The sequence below is a fragment of the Phoenix dactylifera genome, unplaced genomic scaffold (genome assembly GCF_009389715.1).
Source record: "Phoenix dactylifera cultivar Barhee BC4 unplaced genomic scaffold, palm_55x_up_171113_PBpolish2nd_filt_p 000801F, whole genome shotgun sequence".
Taxonomy (NCBI): Eukaryota; Viridiplantae; Streptophyta; class Magnoliopsida; order Arecales; family Arecaceae; genus Phoenix; species Phoenix dactylifera.
Genome location: NW_024068168.1, coordinates 5,528 through 15,320, shown reverse-complemented (window position 1 = coordinate 15,320; position 9,793 = coordinate 5,528). Strand labels below are relative to the sequence as shown.

Below are 9,793 nucleotides of genomic sequence, written 5' to 3'. Positions count from 1 at the left end.
AACTAAACATTTTTATTATATTGTGCATACCATTGTCACTGGGTTCATTCTTTGACTTTAATTCAATAACTTAACGGTAGAATTTTATTTGTACTAGCTTGTCACTGGGTTTCATTCTTTGACTTTAATTCAATAACTTAACTGTAGAATTTTATTTGTACTAGCTATGCATTCCCACATGCTGTCATCTTTCAATACAATTATGGGAAAGCCCACGTCCACAAAAAGAAATAAGACATCACCTTTCAGCTAATTAAGAATGGAGTTCCATACGGGGTTCATTGCTAGGGCTCAAGAATGGATGAAAAAAGGACTCAGCAAGCCACAATAGCTCTAATTTTGGGGGTTCATGAAGTGCTATAAAATAGCATAAGCTTTGCAATACATTTATCTGGCTATTGTAATTTTATTTTCTTTTGAAGATCTTTCCATTTTCTTGCCGGTGTCATTATAAGGGTGTCATTTTTTGAAATAATGAAAATTCCTACTGCACTGTTATACAATAGTCATATAATGATTACTATGAATTGAAATCCCAGAGAAATTGTAAAGGTATTATGATGACATTTATGTATCTTAGAGATTATAATCATATGAAACAGTGGTTAGTACTTCATATATTTAGAAACCAGACTATTTATTTTTTTTGGAAAAAACAAAAAATTAGGCTGTTTAAATACTAGCTAAAGAGTCAGAGAGTTTTAACATAAGTCATGAAAAGTTGAGATCAAATTCACAAAGGTCCACTGGATGTACTACTTTCGGGCTAAAGAATCCTCAATATTAATTTTTATTATATAAGAAGTATATAGGTAGGTCAAACAAAGATAGAAACTATCGGAACTGATTTAAACAACTCATTTTTGCCATGCTATAACTTGGACAACCTATGCAAGTCCCATTTTTGTTGCAATATTATTGACTGTTTCAAACAAAAGAACTACACAACCAGGATAACATTAACCTGATTATTACAAAAAAGAACATTGATTGTCCAAATTAAAACATGATCACCGGTGAGAAGAGAAAAATACAATACAAATTTCACCATCCAAAACATAAGCTCTAGTTATCTGATAATGTAAGCAAGTGAGACGATATAATTATCAAAAAGAAAATGAAAATCTCTAGTAAAACTCGAATAAAACCAAAATTTAATCATTGTTAATCAGAGAGGAAGAGCGGTGAGGGACAGAGCCTCTAATTATTATTAATCAGAGGGAGTCTCTATTTTCTGAGAAACACAGGGTGGATTTAATTCTACCCACAGCCTACAGGCAACCGGCTAAGCTCTTAAAACAACAGCAGCAGCAAGCCAACAACAACAACAAATACCTACAGGGAACCTGGCCCTCAACAGATTAAAAAAATAAATCCCAACCCATACTGTTTGCTGTGTGGGGAAGCTCTCATTAACAGAGCATTTCATGCGCCACATCAAAGCCATTCAGCTTTCTCCGCGGCAAGCCCCATCAAGATTCAAACCCCACAACAAAGCCCCATCAAACTCGAATAAAAATGGGGAAATGGTGGTTCAACAACCACAGCCCCTAAATTCCAGATCGACTGAAATCCCCAAACTTTATGAGAAATGAATTGAAACAAAAACCCATCCAAATCCATCCAATACAAAACCCAAGCTAGGAAAAACAAAACCATCGCCAACAGAGATCACGAGAGCAAAGCAAGCCAGAACCAATTAGAAATCTACGGCCACATAGAGAGCCCGGATCGAAAAAAGAAAACCAAGAGACAGGGTCGGATCAAGAACTGATCGACGATGATACCTGAAGGAAATGAGGTCTGACTTCCGAGGAGGAAAAAGGAATAGTCGTGCTGCCTTGCTGGGATTTGGGAACTGGAAAGTGGGAATTGGGACCAAGGAGGCAAGGAGACGTCAAGGACAAGGGGAATAGCCCGTAGCCGCATGCCATAGGTGATAGGTTTACGGCTTACCAGCTTTACAGCCATGGCGATGGGATTGGGACAAGCTACAGTTGACAGCTATTTCTCAGCGATGCAGGGCCTTTCTTCGGGCCTAGGCCTTAGGTGACCGCCTCGGTCGCCTAACGGACGGGCCGGCCCTGAGCACGTGCCAATAATAGCTCCTCCTTTTCACGGATTGGAAATCTTATGTACTTCCACCAATTGCCTTCAAGAATTTTAATATAAAGCATGTGGCGTTGAAGATTTTTGCTACAAGATTCGGCTTGAAGGCAATTTTCATATAACAAATTCATAAGGTCATCTTAGTCAAGAGAGTGAATTTAATAAATAGAAGCATATTGTTTCTCCCCATCTAATTTTATTTGAACGTATAATGCACGGCAGGAAAAGATTTGAGTATTATTTTGGACTCCGTGAGGGTTCTATTTTTTTTAATAAAAATTACTTCAAAATGATCCACCAGGTATTCTTTACTGCAGGGTTTATTTCTCTTTGAGAGAGATACTAATATTTGGGGAGCAGGCACACGCATCTATACTCCGTGTAAATAAAAAAAGGCTACACGCATTGCAATTAAGATGCTTCCTAATCCACCTAGCTAAAATTATTGGCCATTTGTAATTATATTAAGAATATTAGGAAAAATTGCTCAGCAACTATTTATCTAGGAAAAAAAATCAGCTGACATAAAAATTAGAGATTAAAAAAGATATCTTACTCTAATGAGCATTGAAAATGTTAACTAATATTTTTTTTATAAAAAACGAAGAGCCAAAAGGCCCTTTTTTTTATATATTTTCTCCCTCCTTAACTAACAAGCTCCATATCTTACTGATAATACTAATATTTCCTCATTTGCCCACTAAAATAGAATTTTATATTATTTGTTTTAGTTTTCTTGTCTATATCAATTTTGCTCTAAGATTGATTTTGTTTTTCTTGTTGTAATTGGCATTCCATATGTTGCAAGTGAGCCTATATTCCACATAGTTTGTTTGGATTTTCCAAAAATTTTTGCTCCTTAAAACTTCCTTGATAATTCCAAACTAACACTTCGTTCTGTTATCCTCTATTAGCAATCTAAGATCTTCAAAGCGTGCAAAGTCAGGCCATTTCGACCCTATAACCAAAGCATATAATTTAATTTTCACAAACCTACCATAAACGGTTATGCCAAACTTCAAAGGTAAAAGACCACATTGCCTCATTATATGCGATAACATCAAGCCAAACGATTTCCATCCAAACCACCTCCTGCTCTGTCCTTTGATGCTTGGCAAATCTCATGGGATTGGCCGGCCTCGACGTTTGGTGCTCAACGAAGCAACCCTTGACTGCAAGTGAGACAAGGAAATAAATAAATGTTAGATAAACATAAAACAGGATAAAATAAAGGAGGATGGGCAATATTTTATAGCTTGTGTCCAATGTAATTTCTCTTTTGGCTGACCTGAAGAAGTTTTATAATTTCATCTTTCGTCTTCTGATCAGGTGCAGACTTGTACTTTTTGAGTAGATCGACTACAATCTTGTCATCGATTATCCATTTAGTTCCATTTGACAGATCGACGATATGAAGCTCCTTTGTTGTAGTTGAACATTTACCTTTGTCGTTCGATTTTATATCTAACTTAAGCATCTTATCTCCAAGTTATACTTTAGGAAGAGGCAAGTGGCTTGGCTCATGCTTGCTAGGGGTTTCTTTAGCAGATCCTTGAAGAATTTTGTCACCGGAACTAGGAGCATCTCCTCGAAGATTGGATTTTTCTAATATATTGTAGAAATACATATCTTAATATGAATTCAATGATGTAGCAGCATGAAACGGAAAATGCTTGAGGATACTTGATGGTACATTGTAGAAATACATATCTTAATATGAATTTAATGATGTAGCAATGTGAAATGGAAAGTGCTGGAGGAATCGTGACATGTTGTGCATCATGGCTTCTTATGTTACATGTGGATGTGTTTGTGGATCGGGCTGGGCTTGGCTTTGCCCGCATATCAACATAATTTATATAGATTCAGGCTTATCTTCCAAGTCCAAGTCAAATCCTTACTCGAGCTTCAGGCCTTAAGTTGGATCTCGGGTTTTCTGGCTGAAGTATGAATGATTAAATATTGCTGACAATCTAAACATGCTTATTGTTCTATTAAGTTCATGTATCAGCAACAATTGTCAAATAAGTAAATAAATAGATCAAATAGAAACAAACAATACAAGAAAAATAAAAAATATTCAGGCCAAGCTGGCTTTAATCCTGATGTCCGAGCCTGGTCTATTTATTAAACAGGTTTGTTTTCCGGGCATGGCTCAGCCCGCAGAGTCTGGAACTTGTCCTAAGGATTTCGGGCTTTAGCAAGCCGAGCGGACTGACAAATAATGAACAGGTAACGTTAAAAAGGAACTTTAACAAATGCTCATACTCAAGAAGAGATCAAATGGCAATAAAAATACATATGACCACAATGAGGACTCTCCAATGTGGATCAAAAGTTCCTGAATGAACTTCACTCACCTTTCCTCTGAGCCATGCTGATCTCCCTCAAGCTGAGCTTCTGCCTAAGAACTCTTCTAATCGGGCTTTCTCTAATGCTTGTGCATGTGGAAGGTGATTGCATGATGGCTTCCATTGCATAATGAGATTTTATCGGGCTTTCCCTTCCCCATTCCCTCTCCCTGGGGAGAGGGAAAGAGGGGAGTACCCTCTCCCAGGGAGAGGGGAAGAATCAAAATTTTATTTATTTATTTTCTTGTCCCTGATCCGACGACAAGCAGCATAAGAACGTGATAATTTGGTATTCTTTATCAGTGCAAGGGACATATGGCCAAGTGAAGCTTATCTCACTCAGCACCCACTTGGAGGACAATTGGCCAAGTGACGGCACGTTCATAATTTTGATATTCTCCCAAGGAAAGGCCGTTCATTGAAAGATAAATTTTATATTATTTTTTATTCTTTATTGGGGTTTGACCTACAAAAGGATGGTTACATGATCTGCATCTTTCAACTCTGTATAGTTTTCAAATTACCGTTGTCCCCATCCAGCTATAGAAAAAGCATGATTTAGGAATTGAACAACTGTTTATTTAGATTGGGCTAGCCCAAAGCTCCAGTAACCGAGCTTGGACCTAGTAAGTAGGCCAGAAGCCAGGCCCGGGCATGAGTGATTTTAGTTATTCCTTAAGGGTAAGCTCGACCTGAACCCTACATGGTTCGCCTGTTGAACAAGTCCATTTCCAACATAGACAGGATTTTACAAGATATCTATCTCCTTGCTTAATTTCTTCTCCTCCATCTTTTGTTTAACCTAAGAACCTTAAATGAAGTCAAATAAGTAAACTAAGCTTAGCCAAATTATTTAAATGAGGGGAAGCTGCTTGCACCAACCTAGAATAGATCTGAACATTAGATTGATTACGAATCCGTCCAGATTCTCGCTAAACAATTTTAAGCAGCCAAATACTATTCCATTTAGCCCATATAAACACAGCCTCCATATGTTATGTTTTTAACCCAAAAGGAATTTTTTTCCTTAGAAAAAGACAGCCTCCATGCCAATAACAACCTCACCACTTTAACCTTAATTTTCGCTAATGATTCAGCTCTATCATATTTGTGCCCGAACCAATCCACAGGTCTAATCTGAGTTGAACTTATATCCTCCGAAACAGCATCAAAATATTCATCCATTCTGTAACCCTTTCTAGGCTTATTCTATGATATCTTGACTTCGAAGCACTCTCAAAAATCATCAAATATTACTCCTCTTTACCATTAGGTCTGCTAGCTGTAGGCCACAGAATAGCAAATCTTAGTTTCTTTAATTCCTAAAATCACACAATAGACTTTGTTATAGGCTTTCTGCATCACCCAGTAATGAAGTCACGGAATAGCAAACAAAAAGAATTGTAGTATATATCTGACCTGTGCATAAACATAGGGGTCTACAACACACCAATAAAAGTTATGTCCCTTCTTGCAATATCTTTCGAGGAATGGATGATAAAAAAGACTCGAGCAGCTTGAACTTTATCATGGTGGAGAAATTATCGGAAGTGAGCGTACTAGTAAATGGTGCATTTGCATGCTAACTGAAATGGTAACATCAACTAGACATGATCACACAATTCACAACTTTGAAGATATGTGCAAGGTAGTGGAATGGGAAATCTATGTTCAGTTAATCATCCAGCGATGATGGAAACAACGTTTGAAGTTTTGTCTGCAACTTCGATATTAAAATCTACACTTTTAGCCAAAACTAAAACTGAATCTGGGGTCAGTTTTGAAGTTTTGATAGAAAATAACTTATGGAACCTAATTTTGAACAAAAATGGCCATTTTAATTTCTTCTTTGTTCATGTAGGTACTTTTGGATGATAAAGAGTAAGCCCCTAGAATGCAATATTTGCAAGATTGAACTCAAAACTTGTAGTTTTGAATCGCTTGTAAGCAGTCAGGTGTTTAGTTGCAAAACATTTGGTGGAAACATGAATTTTTCTAAAACAAAAATGTTATTGATTTAAATTTGACTCAAACTAGACAGAGTTTTGTAAACCTTATCTACATTTTGTCATGTATCACAAAAAGGCCAAAAATTCACAAATATGGATATATTTTTATAAAAGTTAAAAAATTTATAAATTGATGCCCACACACACATTTTGGGATAAGATTCTAAGTAGCGTCTTATAACATTAAAATGGTATCTGATTTAATTTTCAAACTTTGTGCTACAACTTTAATTTTTTAAACATTTTACACTTTTATTTCTGATAAATCTTATATTTTAAAAGCCATGAATCCATTGAGACTATATATAATACCGAGAAATTCCAGACTATAAAATACAAAGAAAAATGTTAAGTAAATACTTGCTTTATTTTTCCTTATTTTTTCTATTTTTGTTGATTTTCCATAATCTTTTTGGCTAAAGCTCCAAAACTCAACCCAACACTGATGGATTGTACAATTTGCTTGGTATTCAATATGAAATATGATTCCATTCAAGATTGCAAAATTTTAACCTTGCCCAACAATTGCTATCAATTCCCAAAGAAGTCCATGCCTGCAAAATTCAATATGAAAAACAAGACGAACTTGAGCTTCGTGGCATCCTTAGACCCAGTGCTGCTTTTAAATTATTTCTATGACGACCACTTCTTTTCAAAACACGCTCAAAGGACTGCCCTGACAAACTTTTTAGCCCCTAAGACCTTCATTCACAGTATTAGGCTATTTAATTAAATGTCTAAAAGTATTCAAATTCAATATATAATGAACCAAACTTTCTCCATGGCTCCGTTCTATTCTACTTGTTTCTTCACTTTAGTTTTTTCTATTTCTCATTTCATTCTTGACCGCAAATATATATTGACTTTGTACTTAAGATCCAGTAAAAACAAGAACAAAAGAATAAGCCATTTAATAAGGATATTGTGAGACCCTGAAACTGGGCCCGGTCCATTGACCGGCCCAGCCCAAGGATTTCGACCTCACGTGCGGCGCACGTGAGGGCGGGTGAGAGGGGGGGAGCCATCCCGAAGAAGCCGGCTCCCCTGTTCTTTTTTAGGGCTTCTCCTCTCATTGAAGAGATTGGAAGAGGAGCCGCTGCCGGCCGAGAGAGAGGGGGAGAGAGAGAGAGAGAGAGAGAGAGAGAGAGAGAACCATTAAAAAGGTGGGTCTTCTTCGGCACGGGTCTTCCTCTTCCTCCATTACCGCCGAAGAGAAAGAGGATCGCCGGTCTTCGTCGGAGGCTAAGGTAAGGGCTTCTAACTTTCATCTCCTTCCTTCCGTGATATTTAGCCATGATTTACTGTGGTTTTGAGCCGGCCAAGCGCCGGACTTGGGTCCAAAACGGGGTTTCGGCCCGTAAGCTCGTCGCCGTTGCGCGTTCATCGCCGCCAGCCGCTGGGGGGTGGCCGGGCTTGCTCCGCCACCACCTGCCGCTGCCAAGGCCGGCTGCCGCGGCCGCCCTTGGGTTCGATCGAGAGCAAAGAGGAGGGGGCGGCAGGGGGTGATGAATCCCTGTTTCGCCGAAAGAGAGGAAGGGAGTCGGGAGAGAAAAGAAGAAAGAAGAAAGAGAAAAGAAGAAAGAAGAAAAAGAAAAGAAAAGAAAAGAAAAGAAAAGAAAAGAAAAGAAAAGAAAGAGAGAAAGAAAAAAAATAATGATAATAAAATAAAAGGAGGGTGGTCTATGGATATGAATCCAAATCCGAACTCGAACCCGAGGTGCTAGACACTTCGGCAGGGTCGGCCCTGGGAGCATGTTAAAATTTAAGTTTTTATATATATTGTGATTAGTTTTAAAAGAAAATATGATTTTTGGATATTAGGTCCTCCGAGGAATTTGTGAGATTAATTGGATTTGTTGTGGATCGCGTTCAAAGTAAGTAATGAACTGCCTTCGCTAGACTCTTATTTATATAATATTATTTTTGTATCGAATAAATTGTTAATAAATTTATATGTGATTTATGAATTTTACGAGATGATGCTTTGAATGAAAAATGGATATATAAATTGGAATAATATTTTTCAGACTATTGTTATATTACTGTTCTTGCATTGTATATGCATATTTAGATCGGATTATGATATATCTATTATGTTACAAAAGAATTTTGATGTGCATTAGATTTAGAACTCTCAGCCTGGCTATGTTCTGGATCCTGCCAATAGGGGGTTATGCATTGGCAATTCTGGCCCCACCACAGGGTATAAGTGTGGTATTCTGGCCCACTTCGCAGGGTATAAGTGCGGTATTCTGGCCCACTCCGCAGGGTATAAGTGCGGTATTCTGGCCCACTCCGCAGGGTATAAGTGCGGCTCTGTTTCTGGCCTAGCCACAGGGTATAAGTGTGGTCGTAGCTAAAGGCTGATGAGATGAATATGATTTGTTTCGAATCAGATTTATGATTATGTATATAGATATTTGAAAAATACGAATTTTAAAGAATTTATGCTTGAAAAGGAATTGATTATGTTATTATGTTGATTCATCGTAATTTGTATTTATATTTTATGTTATTATATGAATTGACTAGTTAAGGTGTTTATTACTTACTGGGCTGTCTAGCTCATTATACAATTTCTTGTTGTTTTACAGATTCTGAGAACTAACCTATCGGGGATTTAAAATGGGAGAGCGACTAGAAGAACTGAAGCACAAGTTATCCTAGATTAGGCTTTATTTAAATTGATGTTTTATATTTATTGTTCCGCTGTGTATTTAGAACTGTGAGACTATATAAATTGTGTCAGTCAATGGAATAAGATTGCATTTATTTCAGCTGAATTATTTTATTTATATAACTGAGATGTTTGGTTAAGATGCCTTGCATGCTCGTGGGGAGAGTTTCCTACGGGTGTGCGGCGGTTGGCGCGGACCCCCGGCTCGCGATCTCGGGCCGGGGGCGTGAGATCGCGAGCCGGGGGCGTGACAACTTTTATGGTATCAGAGCATGAATGGATAAATTCTAAAAAAAAAAAAAACTCTGACATGACATGAGTGTAGGTGGGTAGACACTAGGGACATTGGGACGTTAGTTTATGATGATTGTAATAACCATTCTATGTACTTGTAATGAACTGGTAAGCTTATTATTGGTATGCTATCTGATAGACATAGATCAGGATGCCTCCATGTCGGACGAGAAAGACTACTCGCAGAGCTACTAATAAGGCACCCAACCCGCAAAATGACAGTACACCCCAACAAGCTGGTAACACCCCTCAGCAGGAGAGAGTCGTCAATCCTGCTAGTGATACTCAGACAGGACAACAGGAGCCAGGCCTAGGCCAAGTTATGCAGACCAGAGTGGGCCTTATGCAGATGC

The 9,793-nt window shown here is 37.9% G+C and overlaps 1 long non-coding RNA gene across 1 annotated transcript; it reads right to left on the bottom strand.

Moving 5' to 3' along the window:
* Positions 1-2,958: 2,958 nt before the first annotated feature.
* Positions 2,959-4,682, bottom strand: LOC120107227. Its single transcript, XR_005509129.1, has 3 exons — positions 4,470-4,682; positions 3,398-3,714; positions 2,959-3,281 (listed from the first exon to the last, which is right to left on the bottom strand). It is a non-coding gene; the product is annotated as an uncharacterized LOC120107227 (long non-coding RNA).
* Positions 4,683-9,793: the final 5,111 nt, after the last annotated feature.